Source organism: Lynx rufus, unplaced genomic scaffold, assembly GCF_022079265.1.
Source record: "Lynx rufus isolate CCGP_SWC_20201006 ecotype Redwood Valley unplaced genomic scaffold, mLynRuf1.p SCAF_8, whole genome shotgun sequence".
Taxonomy (NCBI): domain Eukaryota; kingdom Metazoa; phylum Chordata; class Mammalia; order Carnivora; family Felidae; genus Lynx; species Lynx rufus.
Window position 1 is genome coordinate 103,985,181 of NW_025814896.1, and position 22,745 is coordinate 104,007,925.

Here is a 22,745-nt window from a genome sequence, read left to right on the forward strand (position 1 = left end):
GGCAAAATCACACACTTTGCAGAGTTGCTGTGTTGGTTGGAGACGCGGGGTACAGAGGCTGCCCCGCGAGTGGAGGGCGGGAGGTGATTTCCGTGGAATGCACTCCTCTCTCCGTGTTCCCTCCACCTCCTGGGGAAAGAGTCCCCCTCAGCCCCCTCCTCCCTGCTTTGACCATCGTGCAGGGCTGGCTCCAGTCCCAGTCCCAGATCAGATCTCGAACTAACCCGGTTTATTTGCCCTGAACCCCATGTTTGCTTCTCTGTGCGGCGCCTTCTCTTCAGGGTCTCACCGGCCCTACCCAAACACGTGCCCAATACTCCTCTCCTCTTTCCCCACCGGGCATCTCCTCCTGCCTCCTCTGTTCCCATTTCCTCCCGTCCTCACTGCTCAGGTGCCTGGACGGTACCTCTTCCCCTTCCCTCTTCTCTCTCCGTCTCCGATGGCCTCCTTTCTGCTTTCCCACCAGCCCCTGTTCCTGCCTCAGCACCTTCCATGGCTCCAGTCTGCCCTCCACTTCGAGGCCAGTTGCCTCTTCTTACAGCTTCCTGCCCTTGGCAGCCAGTGCACCCCGCCTGCCGCCCACCCAGCGAGAGATTTGCTGGCGGCCGTCCGGCTCTAAGTGTCCTGAGTCTGAAAGAAACCCTTCATCTGATGGCCAACGTCCTGCGGGCTAATCTCATCTTATTCCTCTAGCTCCTTCTCCTGCCCAGATGAAATCATTCCAGTTCAATCTGCTTGAACTAAACGTTAGCCAATCAAAGCTATATACTGATATATAGATATATAGTGATATATAAAGATATATATTGGTTATATTGGATGTTCATAAGAAGAATCCAGCTCTGTGTTCCCTGTTGTAGTTTCCGAACTCACCCCCTTCCATTTCAGTCTTCCCTTGCCTAGAATATATCCTTCGCTTCCCACTCTCTTATCTTTTCTTTTTCTTTTTACCCGTTCCTTCCTTCGCAAAGTCTCTCACCCACTGGATGTTGGTGTGACAATGGGGGGCGGGGGGCGGGGGGTAGGGGGTGCGTGCTGGAGGGCAGTAGTGTGCATAGAGAAGACTGGGTCCAAATGAATGGGTTTTAAAGGGATGTTGCAAATAGTATTATTTTTTTATTGAAGTACATCAAACACAGTGTTGTATTAGTCTCAGGTGCACAATATAGTCATTCGACTATACTATACATTACTCAGTGCTCATCACAAGTGCTCTCCTTAATCCCCATCACCTATTTCCCCCCGTCCCCCACTTCCCCTCTGGCAACTGCCAGTTTGCTCTCTGTGTTTAGGAGTCCATTTTTTTTCACTTGCCTCCTTTGTTTGTTTTGTTTATTCAATGATACATAGGAGTGAAATCATATGGGACATGTCTTTCTGTGTCTGACTTAATTCCTTTAGCATTATACTTTCTAGCTTCACCCATGTTGTTGCCAATGGCAAGATTTCATTCCTTTTTATAGTTGAGTAATATTCCATTGTGTGTGAGTGTGTGTGTGTGTGTGTGTACCACATCTTCTTTACCCATTCATCTATTGATGGACACTTGGGTTGCTTTTGTATCTTGGCCATTGTAAATATCGCTTCAATAAACATAGGGTTGCATATTACTGAATTAGTGCCTTCAGTTTCTTTGGGTAAATACTTAGTAATGGAAATACTATATCATATGACATTTCTATTTTTAACTTTTTGAGGAAACTCCATACTGTTTTCCACAGTGGCTGCACCAATTTGCATTCCCACAAGCAGTGCATGAGGGTTCCTTTTTCTACACGATGTCAGAAAAATGTTAGAATTAGCAAACTTTCAAAAACTTAGTTTCCTTAAGCTTTAGAGTTCAACTTATAAGTTTATTCTTTTACTTACTAATCCTATTAATTATACCTCCCAAATATTTTAAATAGCATTAAACATCTAATATATTTCATTGTCTTCTTAAGCACTCCCGATGTCTGTGACAAGCAGAAATTTCCAGGCATTTGAAACATTTTGTAACTCCACTGAATTAAACTTACAACGCATATTTGGTTTATGTACAACCTTAGACAAATCGTGTTATACTTTTCAACTTATATCCAGATTCTAAACTCAAACACTTGATTATATGTTTTATTTATTTATTTATTTATTTATTTATTTATTTATTTTTAACGTTTATTTATTTTTGAGACACAGAGACACAGAGCATGAACAGGGAGGGTCAGAGAATGAGGGAGACACAGAATCCGAAACAGGCTCCAGGCTCTGAGCTGTCAGCACAGAGCCCGACACGGGGCTCGAACTCACGGACCGCGAGATCATGACCTGAGCCGAAGTCGGACGCCCAACCGACTGAGCCACCCGGGTGCCCCGTTGATTATATGTTTTATAACCAACAGGTTAATCTCTTGGATTTGTCAAAAAAATTCTGAAATATTATAAACCCTTTAAAGGTGAGACTTGCCAAGAGATTGGTCCCTCTGACCATGGCCCTTCCATCGAAGGTGCGGTCACCCAACTCTGGGTCCTTTTGAACCTGCCACTGCCTGAATTTGCATTTCTGGTTGTCTTCTTCATCCCCGTTCATTCTGGCATTGGCAACCCTCCACTGCCCTCCAATCAGGCCTTCACTTCCTCCTATCAACCATCAGAACCTCTTTTACCTTCATAGGTGCATTCTGTGGAAGGGATTCTCTTTTCTTGCTGGATAAGCCCCAAACTCTCAGGGATGTTAAACTGACATACAGAAGGTTCTGCATCTGTCGCAGGCTCTGCCTCTGACATTGAGACCCTGCCAAGGACGGGCGCCTTGTCAGGACGGGGTCCCTCTCTTTTTCTGGGCCCGTTGAGGACCTGTTGTGTATGGTGTGGAATTGCCTGTCTGATCTCACATGTCTTTGAAACTGCAGTGGGTGCTGTGTGATTCACATCCTCTCCTCCCGGTCCCCGTGGTCTCTAACATGTTCTAGGCAAGCAATACATAACTGTTGTCCTGCTGAAGGCACTTACCCAGTGATGGAGGGCCAGATTGGGGCATGCTTAGCACAGGGTCAGACAGGCGACTGATAGCAGGGGCAGGATCCGTGTACCCACCCCCATCAGCAGTACCACATCTCACCTCTTTCCACTTCTAGTTTAGCTGCTAACATAAAACTAATGGGTCTGCTCTTACCCCCATATTCTCAAGGTGGCTTTTAACGGTAGAAACATTAATTCACATACCCTACATGAGAGAGACGCTGAGTTCTTAAAATGTCATCACACTCTTGGTCCCTGGGGTTGCAACCATGGTCCTTCACTGCGGTTGTGGGAAAACGTTCACTTCTCTGTTCAGCGCAGCTTTGTGAAGTTGTAAAAACTGCACGAATGCCGTCATCTGGCGGGCTGGCTAGCTTAGGCTGCCAAAGAGGGGTGTGTATCAGATCTTATATTTGCGAGGCCTTTTTGGTAGCAAGACAGAGCAAACTCAGAAAGACGGAGGTCCCACAGGAAAGAGGAGAATTTTGAGAAGATTCAGAAGTATCTTATAGGATCAGAGAGAGGTTTGAACAGAGAGGCGTGGGAAGGGGTGGGACGCAGGTCTTGCCAGCCGGGTCCCTGCCGTTCAGAGTGAGCGGCAGGAACATAGCAGATGGAATCACAGCCCTGTGGATGGTGACGGCGATGGGCTTGTCATTTTCTAGATTTGCAGACTTCCTCCAGGTACCCAATTTCTTCACCCCAGACTGAGCTGGCCTTAGGGAACACGCGGGTAGAACAGGAGGTTTGGTTCTCATGGAAAGGATTTCTGCCTCTGGAGCACATGGTATGCTGAGTCACAAAAATGTTAGGAGGAAGAAATGGGAATTGACTGATACTTTGAGAGAGAAAGGGGCGTGCGTGTGAGAACGAGCCTTCTTGGTCCTTGCGGAAAGAGACCCAGTCTGGGATGGAGGGACAGGCAGGAGTGAGGCTGAAGTCACAGGAGCCTCCTCCCGCTGCCACCAGCCACGGGGTCGCCCCAGACAAGCCGCGCTTTGCTTGCTCACCCGTGAACTGGGTGGTTGGACTACACGGATCCTCCAGTTTTCCAACAGGATTGGGATTTGACTATTGCAAATTAACGATGGGACTGGAACGCTGTTCTAAGTGAATGACTATCACCTCTCCAAGTAGTTCCAGGGAAACATGTTTTCACATCATATTTTTTTACAGAGTTCTGGATTTCAGTTGACATACCTGGAGATGCCACGTTTAGAAATTGGTGAGTACATTTGAGTATCCCAAGTCCGGGGAAGAGTCTGGCCGGATGGTGTTCAGAGGTTGAAGTGGAAGAACCTGAAAGACTCTCCTCCATCTGGAGCCAGGGCTGAGCCACATGTCTCTGCCACCGACTCCACCAAAGCAGCTCCAACAGATGGAATCAGGATTGAGTTTGGTGATGATTATGGAGCCTGCTTAAGGGTCTGATGATCTTTGAAGACTCGGCACGTGACCTGATTTTTCTTTGTATCCTTTTTTGTTAAATGTTTATTTATTTTAAGAGAGAGAGTGTGAATGGGAGAGGAGCAGAGAGAGACGGAGAGAGAGAATCCCAAGGAGGTTCCATGCTATCAGCACAGAGCCCGATGTGGGGCTCGAACCCACGAACGGTGAGATCATGACCTGAGCCGAAATCAAAACTTGATCGCTTAACTGACTGAGCCACCGAGGCACCCCTCTCTTTATCTTTTCATAATTAAAAAAATTTTAATGGTGGTGAAATATACATAACATAAAATTTACCATCGAACCAGATTTATTTTATTTATTTATTTTAAAAAATGTTTCTTTATTTTTGAGAGAAACAGAGACAGTGTGAGCGGGGCAGGGGCAGAGAGAAAGGGAGACAGACTCCGGAGCAGTCTCCAGGCTCTGAGCAAGCTGTCAGCACAGAGCCTGATGCAGGGCTCGAACTCACAAACCGTGAGATCATGACCTGAGGTGAAGATGGACGCTTAACCAACTGAGCCACCCAGATGTCCCCCATCGAACCAGTTTTAAATGCACAGCTCAGTAGTGTTAAATACATTCATGATGTGGTGCAACCATCACCCCCATCCATCTCTAGAACTTCTCCCGTCATCCCAAACTGAACCCAGTAAATAATAATCCCCCAGTTCCTTCTCCCCCAGCCCCTGGCAACCACCTTCCATTCCACTTTTCTGTCTCTATGAATTTGCCAGATATTTCAGATAAGTGGAATTATTTTTTTTTTAATTTTTTTTTTCAACGTTTATTTATTTTTGGGACAGAGAGAGAGACAGAGCATGAACGGGGGAGGGCCAGAGAGAGAGGGAGACACAGAATGGGAAACAGGCTCCAGGCTCTGAGCCATCAGCCCAGAGCCCGACGCGGGGCTCGAACTCACGGACCTCGAGATCGTGACCTGGCTGAAGTCGGACGCTTAACCGACTGCGCCACCCAGGCGCCCCTTAGATAAGTGGAATTATATGATATTTGTCCCTAGGGCCTGGCTTATTTCCCTGAGCATAATGTCCTCAAGGTTTATCCATGTTGTAGTAGGTGTCAGAATTTTGTCTCCTCTTTAAGATTGAATGATATTCCATGGTATGCATGTTCTACATTTTGTTTATCCATTCACCCATCATGGACACTTGGATTGCTTCTATCTCTTGGTTCTCGTTAATAATGCTTATGAACACAGGTGTACAAATATCTCTTTGAGACCTTGTTTTCAATTCTTCTGGATAAATACCCAGACGTGGAATGACTGGATCATAGAGTGATTTTTTTTTTTAACTTTTTTTTTTTCCTTGAGAGAGAGAGAAAAAGAGGAGGCACAATCAGGGAAAGGGCAGAGAGGGAGGGAGAGAGAGAACCCCAAGCAGGCTCTGCACTATCAGTGCAAGGGGCTTGATCCCACCCACTGTGAGATCATGACCTGAGCCGAAATCAAGAGTCGGAGGCTTCACCAACTGAGCCACCCAGGCACCCCACGGTGATTCTATTTTTGATTATTTGAGGAGCTGCTATATCGTTTCCCATAGAAGCTGTACCAATCTACTTTCTTGCTAACAGTGCACAAGAGCTCCATTTCTCCCCAACCTCCCCAACACTTGCTATTTTCTTGTGTGCATGCGTGTGTGTGTGTGTGTGTGTGTGTGCGTGTGTGATTTTTCTTTTTGTGACCACATTTTTTTTTCTGGCTGGTTCTCACACAGGCTTTCCTTGCCTCTCTCTAGCTTTGGGGACTGGCTGTTTTCCCAGGCGCAGTACCTTGGCCTGGGGAAGCCGTGAGAACTCAGTGCCTTTTGAAGGAGAGTTTGGTTTCTGCAGTGAAAGAACCTTCATGCATGGGGAGCGTGGGAAGTCTTCCTGTTGCTAAGGAATGAGGTTGTCATGTAAACGGACCAATAGACCTGAGGAAAGGGACGGTCCTTCCAGGCTGGCGGGTCCTGTCTGCTGATGGATCCAGAGCAGTGGGGTTGGAAACGGACCATAAGCGCTGCTTATTGCCAGGAACTGAGCAGCCTGTGTGACTAAGGAATTCCTTTTGTATTCCTTTTGTCCTGTGTGCTAGTGAGGGGGTTGATAGAGAGATGTTGGTGTCTGTCTCTCCCGGGCAAGCCCGGCCCTCTCAGAACATTTTGTCTTCCGGGGTACCTGGGTGGCTTAGTCGGTTAAGCCTCGGACCTCGGCTCAGGTCATGATCTCGCGGTCCGTGAGTTCGAGCCCCGCATCGGGCTCTGTGCTGACAGCTCGGAGCCTGGAGCCTGCTTCAGATTCTGTGTCCCCCTCTCTCTCTGCCCCTCCCCTGCTTGCACTCTGTCTGCCTGTCTCTCTCAAAAATAAAGAAACGTTAAAAAAAAGGTTTTTTTTGATAAATGAAAGAACATATCATGTTCTGCCAGGAGGCTAATTTAAGAGATTATGCCTTGATGTTCGCTTTTTCCTTGAGTAATATTGTGAACTTCCTTTCTTTTCTGAGGCCAGTAGTAGAAATCCAGTTATGTTTCCATGATATTGCTGCTTAGGATGAAATTCTTTCTAAGAAATAGAAGATGTCTCTGAGCAAAGGATGAGAGCCTTGTTCTGTAGTGTTCTAGAGTGCTACAAACACTGTCGTGAGGGGTGGGGGGACGCAGGCACGGAGGGAAGGAAGGAATCAAACCACTGCCAAAATAAATACCAGAGAAAGCCCCCAGGCTCCTTGATGTGTAGAATTTCCTCTGAGCTCTCTGCAAGACCCCAGGGACAGCCATTCATCACTTAATGCATTGAAGCAAATCATATAAAAAGGCTGGACAGATTTTTCTTTGAATTTAAAGTGGATTTAGAATGTAGAATAAGAAATATTGCCCTTGCCGTGTAAATAACTTTTGAGGGAGTCGTGTCCCCGCTGTATGGGAGTGCTGTAGATCCTGACCATAAGCGTTTAGTGTGTCCCTTCCTGCCCTTCCCAGGGGGAGGGCGTGGGGGGTCTGGCATGGAGCCCCCTACCCAGCCACCCTCTTTGCCATTTACCCTTTTCCTTGCCCACCCTCTCTCTTACCCATGGCCACCCCCACCAGCCAACATGCTTTCCATCTCCGTTTTGCAAAATCCTTTTTCCTTGACCCCTCTAATATCAAAGTAGGATTTGGCAGTCACATGTTGGTGCGACGCTTTTAAGTGGACTCATGTCAGATTAAAGCGTGTGATGAGTTTTATAGTTTGCTTTAGGCTACCATTTAAATGACTTGGATAATGAAATGGACAACTGGGTGGACTAAAATAAGTCTCATCTGAGTTGGACAGCAAAGAACCATCCCTCCTTGCCTCTCGAACAGCCGCCATCATGGTTTCCGAGACCCTTGAAGCTGATTCTGAAATCAGTTCTCACTTCTGCATCAGTTCATAAGTTACTGGGGAAATTAGTGGGTTTTTGCTTATGCTGAGAGTCTGTTCATTTGACTGGTAACTTCTTGCCCTCACACATCATATTCACGTGTACTTCAGTTGAGCAAAGTAATAAATAAAACATTTGTTGAATTTTAGATCCAAAGAGACATGTTAGGAGGATTAAATACTCTTTGACCTTAATAAGGTCTCCCATGAGGAATTTGTCTTCAGTAAATCACAGAACAGGGTCTACTGGCCAGCCAGGTCAAATTACCTCCAATCATGGTCGGCTGATTTGATGCAGTTTGTTATTTTCCCCTTGTCTTTACCTGTGTGTTTTGCTCAATATTTATTGAGGCTCAAGGCACTGTAGAACAGCTCAGCCAGAAACCGTGCCTGTTATTCATTTGTTCACTCATTCTATTGAGCACCTGCTATGTGCCAGACTCTATGCCAAAACTTCTATCCAGGAGCAATATTTCAGTGAAGTTGGTATGGGCTAAGACATACAATAGAAGACTTAGGGAATAGACATGAAGTTGCATATTAATCCAAGATAATCAGAGGATGTAATAATTAGCTAAAACAGGCTAAAACAGTAAGCACTTACTCTCACAGTTTCTGTGGGTCAAGAACATAGACATGGCTTAGCTGGACATCTTCGGCTCAACACCTCTGATATGGGTGCCATCAAGTTGTTGGTCAAGGCTGCGGTCTCATCTGATGGCTCACCTGGGGCTGGTAGTATCTGCTTCTAATTTTACTCATGTTGTTGTTGGCAGGCCTTGTTCCTTCATCGCCTGGGCCTCTCTATAGGGCTGTCTTATCATGTAGAAGCTAGTGTGAGAGCACAAAAAAAACAGAAGCTCAGTCTTTTTATACCTTGATCTCAGAAGTGACATTCCATCACTTCTGCCATATTCATTGTTAGAAGAGAATCAGGAAGTCCAGCTCAGACTCAAGGAGATGAATTATACAGAGGTATGAATACCAGGAGGTGGCTTCTGGCCTTAATATATCATGTTAATATGTAGTTTAGTTGGACATGTTAATAAATAAAACTTTTGTTTACTTCTAGACCCAAAGATAAATGTTGGGATTTATTAAGTAGTATTCTAACTTCATATTACAAATAGTATTCTCCCAGGAGGTATGAGAGGCCATAATCAAATGGGGGATATCTGAGAGGCTATCGACTACAGAAGGTGTGTTAGTTAGGAATTGGATTTGGCTGCTCAGTGGCTTAAACACATAAGCATTTATTTTTCTAACATAATGAGAAATTTCGAGGCAGATAATTACTGGCCTTTGCTCAGAGGCTAAGGGCTTTGTGTCTCTTCCAGCTTTTTTGCTCATGGCCTCAAGGTCACTGCTAGAACTCCTGCCTTCATGTCTGCATTCCAAATGGCAGGAGGGTAGGTGAAGAATGGGGGGAAGAAGGCGAAAACACTACCAGCCCAGTCTCTTCCTCCCTTGTTCTAGGAAGTGCCACTCAACAAGCTCCATTCACATTTCCATGGCTCTCCCTACCTGTCGTAGACCCTGGGGAATGGTAACCGTATGAACCATTTATCTCAAAGTGCCCACTGCCTCCAGCCTTTCCCTCAGCTCATGGCTACAGGGACCTGACTACTTTGCTACACCGCCACGCCCCCCTCTCAAGCTGATCTTGTGTCCATCAAGCCAATAAGCTGATCTTGTGCCCATCAAGCCAATCATGGCCTCTGTTAGCTGCTGCTCTTGTGTTCTATGAGTTTGTGTGACCAGGCAGGGGGATTCCAGTACTCTCCCCAGAGCCTGCCCACTCTCAAGCTGACAAGGAAGGAAGCATTAGACTTTTATCGTTATGAATGGGAGTACAGAAATCACGGTACAGACAGCTTGGGAAGCCTAATTCAAATATCAGAAACTAACTTGGGGAAGTTGGCAGTGTGAAATGTACTTAAGAACAGGGTCATTCATATGTCCGTTCGACAACGATCTGGCGAGTGTCTGGCGTGTGCATGTCACTGCCAGGGCCACCCCAGTGAATAAGAGAGGCAAGCATGCGGGCACCTTTGAGAGACCCAGTGCCACCCTGTTTTGCCAGGGACTTAAGTCAGAGTCCTGGAATCCCATCTGCCTCTCTTGCCTATTCCTTACGATAGTGAGTAGTTAGAAGCTGGGAGTCCTGGAGAAAGACGGTCCAGGTTCGAGTCCCTGCCTTGCCAGTCCTGTGTCCCCTCGGGTGAGCTGCTGAATGTCTCTGTTTCCTTGTTTATAAAGTACCTGCCTTATGAGGTTGTGGGAGGATTACGTGAGAAGATGCATACTGCTTAGCGTAGGGCCAGGGGCACTGTAAAAGCTGTGCACATGTCAACCACATAGATGACAGTGCCGATAAAGATGATGGTAATGACAGGGACGACGACGGTGATGGTGACTGTTTCCACTTTAGAATTTGATTACACTTTCCTTACTCGTGAGGAAGTGCATGCCGGTTTATATCACACGTATTGTCTACTTTTCTTATTACAGAGAAAACACTTTTCCACTGCAGATGGACCCTTTTGCCTCCCCGTCTCCCACGGTAGGAGAGATTCCAGAACAACTCTTGATTGGTCCAGAGGCCCCGACAATTCTGCAGACAAGCAGCACCTAACTTAGGAGAACACATGTGGTCCAAAGAATTCTTTTGAAGTCGTTAACTGTCGTTGCAATTTCCCAGAAATAAACTGATATAAATTGCATGTAGGTCTGCCCACTGAAGGTACACTTAGCTCCTCTTTAAACATTTTTTTTTAAGTTTATTTATTTTTGAGAGAGAGAGAGAGAGAGTGCAAGCAGGGGAGGGGCAGAGAGAGAGGGAGACACAGAATCCGAATCAGGCTCCAGCTCTGAGCTTTCAGCACAGAGCCCGACGCGGGGCTCGAACTCACGAACAGTGAGATCATGACCTGAGCCCAAGTCGGATGCTCAACCCATTGGGCCACCTTAGGGTGCATTTAACTCTTAACGTGACTTGTCCGTAGCATTAATAGGATCAACCTGAGCCCTGGATCCAGGGAATTAGGGGGAGGTAAAGGAATAAGAAATAGGGAAGAAGAAATTTGAAGAAGACAGGAATGCTGAAATAGGGAAGTTTACCCATGATCACCTCTACCTCCAATGCTCAATGTGGTGTCCCCCTTCCCGTCCTTCTGCCCTTCTTTTGCTGAAGCTGAGCTCACTTCACCACGGAGAATAGGCCAGTGAAGGGACAGCAAGCCAAGAGGGCTGACCCATACCCTGCAAGAGGGCTAAGCATCTTTGGAGGTAATGGCTCCTTCACAAGAAAGTGCTTGTGAACGCAAATTGAGTTGTAATTGTCAACGTTTAAAGGCGTTTGTAAAAAGAGTCATTATGCAGTGAACTATAGCAAATGCTTCAAAATGCGCCAAGCACATGCGAGGTGCTGGGGACACAGAAATGATCAAATAAGGCACAGCCTGTTCTCATGTTGCAGCATTTTTGTGAAAAGATGTTTTGCTTTAGAAAAGCCAAATCAGACACCAGGGAGTCTGGCAGGGGATCCATGCCAGGGTCAATGTCTGGGGCTGTTCAGCTCGCTGTACCTGCTGTCTCCCCTCATCCAAGTCCAGAGCTCCCGTAACTCTCTGCGTTACAGGCAGGGATGCGGTTGCCGTGAATCGAGTGTGAATTAGGACAACTCCTTCTTCTCATGGAAATTAAAACGAGTGGTCCTAAAATCTTACCTTGCAATCGCTGGCATAGTTTACTTTTTTCTTCTTGTGTCTGGATTTTTCTCCCCCCGGGACTGCTCTGGTATGGGGTTGCATCCTTGGTTCAAAGCCAATGTGTGTGTCTGCAGGAAAGAAAGTATGGATTAGTAAGACTGCTTTGCAGGCAAGAAACCAGCCCTGGAAGTGGGCAGCTGAACAAGTCTGGGCATGTCCTGCCATCCGTGACTCTCTTAGTTCTGGTTCCTGTTCAGGAGAGGAGGAGCAGCTCACTTTGGTGGGAACTTGCCTTTGTGAACTGAAGACACGGTGGGATGATCCCACTGAGGACCATGCAAGCTTCAGCATGAAATTAGACGCCCCCACCCGCCTCCAGGAACTAGGGAATTTTAATAATGAAGAAAATGCTTCTGTTGTAACGTTAAGTGAAATAAAGCAGGGCACAGCTTAGGTGTACAGTGTGAATACATCTATGCAAACAGATGAGGAGAGAAAGGAAGAGGGCAGGAATGGGCAGAGGGAAATACATCAAAATATTAACACTGCTTGGCCTCGGGCAGTGGGATGAATGGTCTCTACTCTTCTGTATTCTCTAGATTATCCCCAGACAGCATTTATAGCTTTTATAATAAAAACTATATAAACTTTATATGAAAACATACATGCTTTCAAGATCTTAGTACTTTCCCGCAGCTTTAAGAACACCAGATAAAAGAAACCCCTGTTTTTCTCACCAGCAGATGCTATCTTGATTAGTATGTATTCTCTCACCATTAACCAAATAAATGTTAAACAGAAGCTGGTGGGAGCTATGGTTTGTCGGGTAATCAGCAGATGAAATCACCTGTGAAATGAAAGCAAAACAAAAATGATATGAAAACAAAAATTAAAATTTCATGAACTACATCCGAAGACGATTTCCCTTAGGGGCAGGTTAAGAAGCATCCTAGGTAAAATGAAGGTATTTTTGCAATCATTTCTCACGCACAGAAAAGATGCAGCCTTCAATGCTGTTTTCCTTTACTGCTTTGCAGATCTGTCTAGAAACTCCAGTGTCCAGGGAGGCAGCCTATAGGCTCAAGGATGAACTTGGCAAGTTCCTTGTTGCAATTTTTAATGTGGGATTGTGGCATTGCTCTGTTGGAAACTGTTAGGGCCCTGATCAAGTTTTTGGAAAATCTTCATATTTTCAAGTATTTATATAGTGTTTGTTGCAGACAATAGCATTTCCTTTTTTCCTCCCCCCTCCCTCCCTCCTTCCCTCCTTCCCTTCCTTCCTTCCTTCCTTCCTTCCTCTCTCTCTCTCTCTCTCTGTCTCTCTGTCTCTCTCTTTCTTGTGGTAGGAATATTTAACATGAGATCTACTCTCTTAAAATTAAAAATAGAATTACCATATGATCAAGCAACTCCACTTCTGGGTATTATGGGGAAGAACTGAAACCAGGATCTCAGATTTTTTTACACTCCCATGTTTAATTGCAGCATTATTCACAATAGCCAAGGTGTGGAAACAATCCAGGTGTCCGTCAATGGATGAATGGATAAAGAAAATGCGACAACATGGATGAATCCGGAGAACATTACGCTAAGGGAAATAAACCAGTCCTGACAAATACTGCATGATTCCACTTACATGAGCTATCTAAAATAGCAAAACTCATTGAACAGAATAGAATGGTGGGTGTTGGGGGCTGAGGGGAGAGGGAAATGAGGAGTTGCTATTCAACAGTTATAAAATTTGGGTTCTGCTGGGCGCCTGGGTGGCTCCGTTGGTTGAGTGTCCAACTCTTGATTTTGGCTCAGGTCTTGATCTCACGGTTCATGGACCCTGCCTCGGGCTCTGTGTTGGCAGCCTGCTTGGGATTTTCTCTCCCTCTCACAAAATAAATTAAAAAAACATTAAAAAAAATTTTGATTATGCAAGATGAATAAATTCTAGAGATCTTCTGTACAACAGTGTGCCTGATAAATTTTTGAAAGGCCTGACAGAATGGGGAGGTTCACCAAATCCCAGATGATGGTAGCCTTAAGGCTATTTGCAGACTCTCACATTCTTGTACCCAGAGTTGAGCAGGGTAGAGACCACTATATCGATTATGACTAGGGTTGGTCGCATATAATAGGAACCTCCAATAACAGAGGCTCCAATATGGAACGTTTTATTCTTTCATGTAAAAAATTCTAGAAGTGGGCAGTCTAGGGTCACATGGTGCCTGTCCATCGTGGCTAACTCAGGCAGTTTCTAGCTCCTGATCCTGCCATCCTCAGGTGGTGGCCATGCCCAGCTGCAAGGGGGACTAACAAATATGGAATTGTTCTAGGAAGATTTATTCTGGGTTCAACTGAAAATCAGGAGCTCCATTATTTGGGGCAAAAGGGAAAGCAGATGTGGAGTTGGATAATGAGCAGTGGCTGCCATGCCATAATTTGAGCTGTGTTTGGTAGAATGTTCCTGGATCCCCCGGCGATGCATGGCAGTCTCTCAGTAGGGTCTGATGCGCCCTTTCTTGACCCAGAGGCCTATAAACAAATAGTAGAGCAATAAGATAAATTACCTGCCCCACAAGGCAGAATAGGGCAGGATAATGACAATGGCATTGCCATTCCATGAGGGGAAGATGGGGCGGGGAAAGGGACACACAGGGGTGCCTGGTCCAGCAATTCTGAAGTCTTCCTGGCAGCCAGGGTGAAGCCCCTGTGAGGTGGCGTCGGGAGGGGGGGTTGTCCCACCATCTGTGGGTTTCTCCTTGGGGACCCTGCCTGTCCATTGTGCTTTGGGGCCCCTATTGATTTAGAGGGCCTTCCATCTTGGGGGACTGCAAATGATATGGGTTTGGAAACATGTCCTCAGTGGGAGCTGGGTGGTTTTTCTACCCTACTTCCTGTTGCTGGAAGGGTGGGGGTCCCACAGTGGAATAGTAAATGTTTTTTATTTTTTTTTGAGCTGAAATTCACATCGTGTAAAAGTAACCATTTCAGAGTGAACAATTCAGTGACGTTTAGTATAACCACAGTATCGTGCAGCCAACACTTCTATCTAGTTCAAAACCTTTTGCATCACCCCAGAAGGAAATGTTGCATCCATTTAGTAGTTGCTCCCTATTCCTGCCTTCCCTGGCCCCTTACAACCACTAACCTATGCTCGATCTCTGTGCACCTGCCTGTTCTCCATATTGCATGTAAATGGATTCATGCAGTATACGATCTTTTGTGTTTGGCTTCTTTCACTGGGCATAATGTTTTCAAGGTTCAGCCCCATTAGAGTACGTATCAGCATTTCACTCCTTTTTATGGCTGAATAATATTCCATTGTATGTATCAAATACTTCTTTCACAATTTCTTTGACAAGTCAGGTTCTGCAAAAACAGTCAGCTTCTGACCTGCCTGCTTCTGGTCGGTTCTGCCTGGATACAATCATACCCAGAGTGGTTGCCAACACACAGGTCTCAGCCCTACTTTATTTCCTTTCTTTCTTAGCCTTTACCTCTCTCTGTTTTGACTGAATGGTGGCTATCTTGGATCTTCCCAGAACACAATGTGGGGAAGGCCATGCCAGTTCAGGCCTCGGTCACTCAAAGACCTTCTCAGTTCCAACTCTTACTATTTGAAATCTACAAGCAGTTGACTTTTTTGACTTTGCAAAGCCCGAGTTTCTGAACTCTTTCTATTCCTTTCATGATAATAACCATTCCATTGACTCTCAGACAGCATTGACTATAAAAAAGGGCATGATTTTGTATGCCACCAAAGAAATACACCTCAGCTGATTAAATCATGGCACACCATTTAGGGTCAATGCCATTACAATGCATATGTATATAAAAAGGGTGCATCTCAGAGTCGATGGCACGCAGTAATAATAATAATAACATTAATGGCCAACACTAAGTGAGTTCTTACTATATGGCCAGGATTGTGGATATTATCTTGAGAGGTATCATTATTATGATCTCTTTTATCAAATGGAGCAGTTGAGTCAGAGGGAGGAGTCTGACAGCCTCTACATCTCTTGATTAGAAGACTCCTGCTGGGATACAGTTTGCATTTGCCACACCATAGCACAATTGCTTTTCATTCAGTCGTCTGGTGACAAACATTTATGGTCACCTGTAGGAGTGTGCATGTGGGTAGGGCAGGATTTTCTTATCAGGACCTTTCAGTCTCATGGGAGGGGTAAAGGATTATAGTAAAATATGAAGGCAAGATAGGCAGATGGAATTTCAGTTGGCAACCTCATTCCTGGGCACCCTTTGTCCCTCCCCTGGCTCAGATTCTTCTGTGTGCTGGCAGTATCTTCTGTGTGGGGGACTATGCCCCTCCATAGGGAACATGGACCCGTTCTTTCCTGATGTCATAGACCAGATGCTATGGAAGGGCATTGATGGCCCAGCCTGGACCCATACCACGGCAGATACTGCTAGTTGCCAACTAAGAGCTCTGCCCCCCTTCTTGCTTAATTAAAAAACACATTCTATGTCAAGTGGCAGTGCGTCCAATGGAAAGACTACCTTTCTGAGACTAGCTTGTGGCTAGGCAAGGCCCATGTGACTTAGTTCTATGTGTGGAATTATTACGTAGGATTTTTGGCAAGAGTCCATAATGGCGGGGGTGGGAGTGGCATTATACACTTCTTTCGTCTTCCATGCGTCTCCCTCCTGTCCATCTGGAGACTGTGGATTTGCTGGCTGGAGTTACGGAAGCCATCTTGGATCATGAGGTCGCTTGGAGGTTGAAAGCCATTCCTAGTGACCTTTAGAGGCTGCCACATCAGCCTGTTCTTCCGGTGCCAGACTGCTTTTACATGAGAGAGAAACAAAGTCCTAACTTAAGCCATTGTTACTTTTTTTTTTTTTTTTTTCAGAAACATGCAGCCAGACCAAATCCTAGTCGATGTACTTGCTCAACTGTGTGAAAGGTGGTGAGGCACACTAGAACGATCGAACCGCCATTACCACATGAAAGGGGAAGGGGAGGGTCCACCAGGAAAGGGTGCTGTTAGACACAATGACAGCATATCCACTCCAAAAAGCTGCCACTTGCTGGGTGCTTACTAAAGGCCCAGCCAGCCCTCGGTTAAGCACTCTACTTGCCCCACTCTTTAATCCACACCAAAATGCTGTGACAAGACTCTCTCATGACCATGCTTACTCTCAGTTCACAAAGGAGAGGAGGAAGGCCCAGAAAGGTCACTTTCTCAAGTTGGGATGTGGTTCCCATCTGGGCCTCTTTGATGGAGGCACAAACCCTACACGGACTCCAAGAAGCTGGGTAGATGTGGAGGCTGTGAAGAGTGGCTTGATCAGATCTGTGGCTTTGTCGCATCACAAAAGTGAAAGAAACAGTTCAGAGAAGGGAGTGGTGTATGATAAGCCAGAGGCAGGAAGACATGGCAGACCCTGCAATACCATTGTTCCTGCAATGGAGGCGGGCAATACCTCTGAGTGAGGTCGGGGTGAATGATGCGAAGACCACAATGCTCTCAATGTAACTTCTACTCAAGCCCTCGATGGGGTTGATCCCTATTACATATGAGATTTAACCTGTCAGTTTCCATTAAGAGCCACTCTAGATTGAAGGCACTGTCTTACATTCTCGTTTGATTATATCAATAACCCATCTGTGGCCATCAGGAAGTGTACTGATCTTTTTCAACCCAGTTAAGGTTTTTGATTAGGAACTGTTTCAAAGGGAAAACTCAGATCGCGTGAGGTGTGTGTGTCCACATGAAGTGAAGTGAACATTAAGAAGGTAATGCTGATGCTAAAAACATCACTGGGCTTCAAATGGTTTGTTTGGTTTTGTTTCTCCGGTTATCAAGCCTAAGGAACTCCCCAGTTACACCAAGTCATGCAAAATGATGAAGACGACCATCCTCTGGGGTTTACAATGGAAGAAGCCATTCGTAAGTTCCTCCGGTTAGCCCAGAATGGAGAATTTGACTGCCTTGACTCTTAGTAATGATTTCGCTTTGTGTTTTTCTGGTTAACATTTCAATAGGGTCTGTCTTCACCAAACCAGAAACAGCTGATACAAACGGTAACTCAGAACGTTATTAACATGTTTGCCAGGATTAAATAATATCATGGTGGGTTGAATACTTACTCGTGGCTGATGCACTCTTTACTAGCACTCCCCCAACCCTAGGCCATAATACTTTTTCCATTTGAGCACAACTTCTCCTGGCTTTCCTCCACCCTCACTGGCCAAGGATGCTGGATTCCTTTCCTGTGTTTATATGTTATCTCTCCCTCTCTATTTGTCATCCAGACCAGATCTTTAATTCCATCTTTAGAACTTTAACTCGCAAATCTACCTCCAATGTTGACCTTTCCCCCTCGACCGTTCCTCCCTACTCGACATCTCTGCATGGTTGCCTGAGAGGCATGTCCAAATGAAAACGACTGAAACAGAACCCACGATTTCTCCCTGCCCCAAACCGCCTCCTCCTGCACCACTCAGTGGCTCAAACTAAAAATCTGAGAGTTATGCTTGATTAATCTCTCTGTCAGTCCCCCCAAGCCCAATCCATTCATCAGTGTTACCTCTCAAACTTTTTTCTAATAGGTTCTCTTTTCCCCATCCCTGATGCAATCATCACATCCCCAACAGGACACCCTGGACTTTCAGTTTCTACTGAGTCGTACATGAGTGATTTACACTTAGCGGTAAGAGTCAGCCTTGGAAAGTTCAGATCAGACCACTCACTCTCCTGTTTGTTTGTTTGTTTACTTATTTATTTAATTTATTTTAAAATATAATTTATTGTCCAGTAGGCTAACATACAGTGTATACATACAGTGTGCTCTTGGTTTTGGGGTAGATTCCCGTGATTCATCGCTCGCATACAACACCCAGTGCTCATCCCAACAAGTGCCCTCCTCAATGCCCATCACCCATTTCCCCTTCTCTCCTCTCCCCCCCCGCCCCCCGCCATCAACTCTCAGTTTGTTCTCTGTACTTAAGAGTCTCTTACGGTTTGCCTCCCTCCCTCTCTGTTTGTAACTATTTTTTCCCCTTCCCTTCCCTCCCTCATGGTCTTTTGCTAAGTTTCTCATGTTCCACATATGAGTGAAAACATATGATATCTGTCTTTCTCTAACTTATTTCACTTAGGATAACACGCTCTTGTTTAAAGCCCTCAATGCCTCCTCATCGTACTTGGCATAAAATCTGAGCTCTTTCCCTGCCGCCCTCCCCAGCCCATCTTCTCTCCTTATCGCTTACCAAGCATTGGCCATGCTGGACTCTTTCGCGTCCTGTGGCCCATCAACCTCCTTTTGGCTTTGAGGGCCTGAGCATTCGCCGACTCCTCATCCCAGGATGCTGCTGGCAGGCTCCCAGCTGCCATTCAATTCCCCACTTCAATGGCATCTCTTCAGAGTGTCCTATCTAGATGGCCTACTTATCTCAAGTAGTCCCCTCCTACCTATGCTAATGTGTTCACAGTTCATATCATTAGCTTGTATTTTTCTTGTGCGCTCATCTGTCTCACCACGTCAGAATGTAAGCTTCATGAGAATAGGGCCCTTTGGTGTATTTTGCCCAGCTGTGCCCCAGGGCCTACAGCAGCACTCGGCACCTGGCAAGCGTTCATTAAATATTTGTTGGATGGTTGAGTTCCCAACTGCTCTCATTTTGCTCCACGTAGTTTTCTAGCTTTTTGATTATAGTCTGCTTTGTTAAGTCATGTTTTGTAATCATGCCGCTCATTCACAGTCACTGGGTTTTAGAAGATGATGCATATTTAGTATGTGATTCATCCATTTGAAATTCTAGACTTTTGATTCTATCCTGTGAGTCAAATACTGTATTGATAGGACAACTTTCAAATAATCAACCACACATACCTGGCATTTTACCAAGAGCACTTACGAATAACAGCCAATACTTAGAGATATAAGCACTTTACATCCATTATAAGCCAATTATTATAAGCTATTATAAGCCAATACTTAGAGATATAAGCACTATGCACCCATTAACTTTTTTTTTTTTTTCAACGTTTATTTTTATTTTTGGGACAGAGAGACACAGAGCATGAACGGGGGAGGGGCAGAGAGAGAGGGAGACACAGAATCGGAAACAGGCTCCAGGCTCTGAGCCATCAGCCCAGAGCCTGACGCGGGGCTCGAACTCACGGACCGCGAGATCGTGACCTGGCCGAAGTCGGACGCTTAACCGACTGCGCCACCCAGGCACCCCTTAACTTTTAATTCTTATGTGACCCTATGAAGTTGAAACTATTTTTGTCTCCATGTTGCAAATGGGCCGAGTGTATTAGTTTTCTGATGCTGTGTAACAAATTCCCACAAACCCGAGTGTCTTGAAACAGCCCCCATTTGTTAGTTCACACTTCTGTTGGTCAGAAGTCTGGGTGAGTTCACCAGGTTCTCTGCACAGGGTCTCACCCATTGAAATGAGGGTGCCATCGGGGCTGGGCTCTTATCTGAAGGCTTCTGGGGGAAAATCCACTTCCAAGCTCATCTGCCTAGTTGGCAGACTCCGGTTCCTTGTGGTTGTAAATCTGAGGTTCCTTGTTGGATCTCAGTTCTTAAAAGGCTGCCCTCATCCTGACAATTCTTGTGCTTGGAGTACCTGACTTCCTCTTCTGCCTGCAGCTGGGAAAAACCCTCTGCTTTTAAAAGGCTCACCTGACAAGGTCAGGCCCACCCACGAGTTCCCTTATCTTATGGTCCATGGACTTGGCCTTAATTACATCCTTTCTATTTTTTTTTTTTTTTGCCTTCTTCGGTCCATTGATTTATCGATTCATTCAACAAATATTTATTAACAATCTACAAGGTGCCTGGCAATAATGTGTGGCAGGGGATGGAGTACGGCACAAAATAGACCCAATCTTCACCCTCATGAAAGACACATTCTTATGGGGAAAAATGAACAAGAAGAAATTAGGGAAATATGTGTACAGCCAGTTAACAAGAAGGGGGCATCCAGAAGAGAAACAGGGGTCCCTTCCCAGAAACCCTTAGATTCGTGTGGGCCTGAATAACCAGGAACGAGAATAACATCACTGTGCAAACACTGAGTGGTCCAAATTGCAATCTTTGCTCACAAATTATTTGCATCAGAAAAACTCCTAGAAAAGCCATATCAAGTGCTTAGTTTTCCTTTTTCTTTTTTACCACCTGACAGTGCTAGGGATCCCTAAACAGCACTGATGTCGTCAGTTTAAGTCTACGATGGGTCCTTTTGGGGGGTAGAAGATGAGGTGCCGGGATTGACCTTGAGCAGTTGTGTGATAAAGCTCCTAGCTCTGACCTCCTGCAGTGGTGCTGGCAGAAAGAAGCACATCTTGTTCCAAGTGAAAGGATCAGAGAGATGAGAATATGATTTATTTGAGCTGATGTTTCCAAGAGATGAGTGCCTGTGTCTGAGGAGGGCAGCCACTACTCTATACATCAGCCTGAACTCTGCCTCCCTGGAAAGGTCCAGTGTGCCCAGGCTCCCTGCAGTAGAGACCAAGAGTCAGAGCTCTAGCTCCCCGTGGCCAGAGCTCCTGGCTGGCATTCAGAAGTAGCCCTCTGCACTGCACTTAGGCTGCTGTTTCTTGGCTGGCTGGTGTCTGCAAGGTTGTTGGCCCTGCCATCAGCCACAACATCCTCAATTCTGAGGTTCCTTCGTATTTTAACTCACATGAGACGTAGAGGTAAACTTGAGAATCTGTATTCTTTTTGCACCTCTTATCTCCTAATTTGTCAGATGTCACCAAGCGCCATGGTGTGAATCAATGCCAACCATCAGGTTTAGAGTGGAGTATACCTTTGAGATTATCGGGTCCAGGGATTTCGCCCCTGACATGCCTGGATACCTGAGGAGTCCAGGATTAGCACAAATAGTCTTTGTGTACAAAGTGTTGCACGGTGTACATTTTACTGCTCTTTCTGGAGAGCCATCTGTAGCTTTTATCAGACTCTCAAAGGGGTCTCCGTGCACCCAAAGTTAAGAACAACTGATCTAACCTAACCCTTTACAAATGCAGAAATAAGTGCTCCTTGAGGACCCTGAACAGGTGGCCAGTTAGTTACTGTATGAAAAACTCCAGGGACAAGGACCTTCAGGAGGTTTGGCGATGGATGGGTGCAGTGGTATGCTGGCCTGTCCCAGCTTGAAAGAACTAATTTGTGCCTTTCTTCCCAACTAACTTTCAGTGACATCATGCTGGTAGCATGAAATTAACACTGGAGAGAGAGTTTGCGTCAGAGAAGTCAGGAAACGCTACAAGTCAGGGCTTGTTTTCTTCATTTATGTTTGGAAAGCCTATTAGCACACTGTTAGGTAGACATAAGGAAGATGGAGGGGGTGACAGACAGGAAAGCCTAGGGCTCCCATTTCCTTGATTGGGAGTGTGGAGGTGCTGGCAGTGCCTGTGGGGACTCGGAGACATGACTGACAACTGCCTATGTCAGCTCAGGAGAATGGCCCCATGGGCTGGGATAGTGGAGTCTCTTACTGAGAGAAAAAGGGGGAAATCTGGACTAAGAATCTTGGCAAATAGTCCAGAGAAGAGGCAGAGGGGAGGAGAGAGAAGAATGGTCAGGAACAGGAGGATGATTAGCACACTGGAGACATTAGGACATAACACGTGGCTTACTGAGCATACAATGCTTCATGAGTTCCTTAAAGAGGGGAGGATGGGAGTGAGTGGTGGCTTATCTGCTTCAGTCCATGGTCAGCACCCAAATCTTAAGACTAATAAGGTGAGGGCATCAAGTCTTGGTAGCTATCTATAAAATAGGACTTATAGGATTCTTCAGTTATTGAAGGCAACGAAAGGACCAAACCCACACTCTGTAGGGATGACAATTTCTACCTCATATAGAGGAGACACCAAGCTATAAAGACTATACACAGATACCTGAACAAATGGAGAGACATACCATGTTCATAGATTGGAAGACTCAACATTATAAGGATGCTAAATCTCCCCAAATTGATGATGTATAGGTTTCATGCAATTCCTTTCAAAATCCCAGCAGGATATTTTGTAGATACAGAGGACCCGATTCTGAAAGTTATATAGAAAGAAATAAGAATAGCTAAAAGAATTTTGAGAAAGAAGAATAAAGGTGGAAGAATTACATTACCTGATTTTAAGACTTATCACATAGCTACAGTAATCAAGACTGTGTGGTATTGGGGAAGAGATGGACACATAGATC

The 22,745-nt window shown here is 45.5% G+C and overlaps 1 long non-coding RNA gene across 2 annotated transcripts; it reads right to left on the reverse strand.

Annotated features, from left to right (window-relative positions):
- Positions 1 to 7,557: 7,557 nt before the first annotated feature.
- LOC124504043 (uncharacterized) lies at positions 7,558 to 18,849 on the reverse strand. 2 transcript variants are annotated; one of them, XR_006960291.1, is made up of 3 exons: positions 18,790 to 18,849; positions 11,580 to 11,689; positions 7,558 to 8,682 (listed from the first exon to the last, which is right to left on the reverse strand). It is a non-coding gene; the product is annotated as an uncharacterized LOC124504043 (long non-coding RNA). The 2 variants fall into 2 exon arrangements; XR_006960292.1 differs by lacking the exon at positions 18,790 to 18,849 and adding an exon at positions 12,299 to 12,388.
- Between the last annotated feature and the right edge of the window lie 3,896 nt (positions 18,850 to 22,745).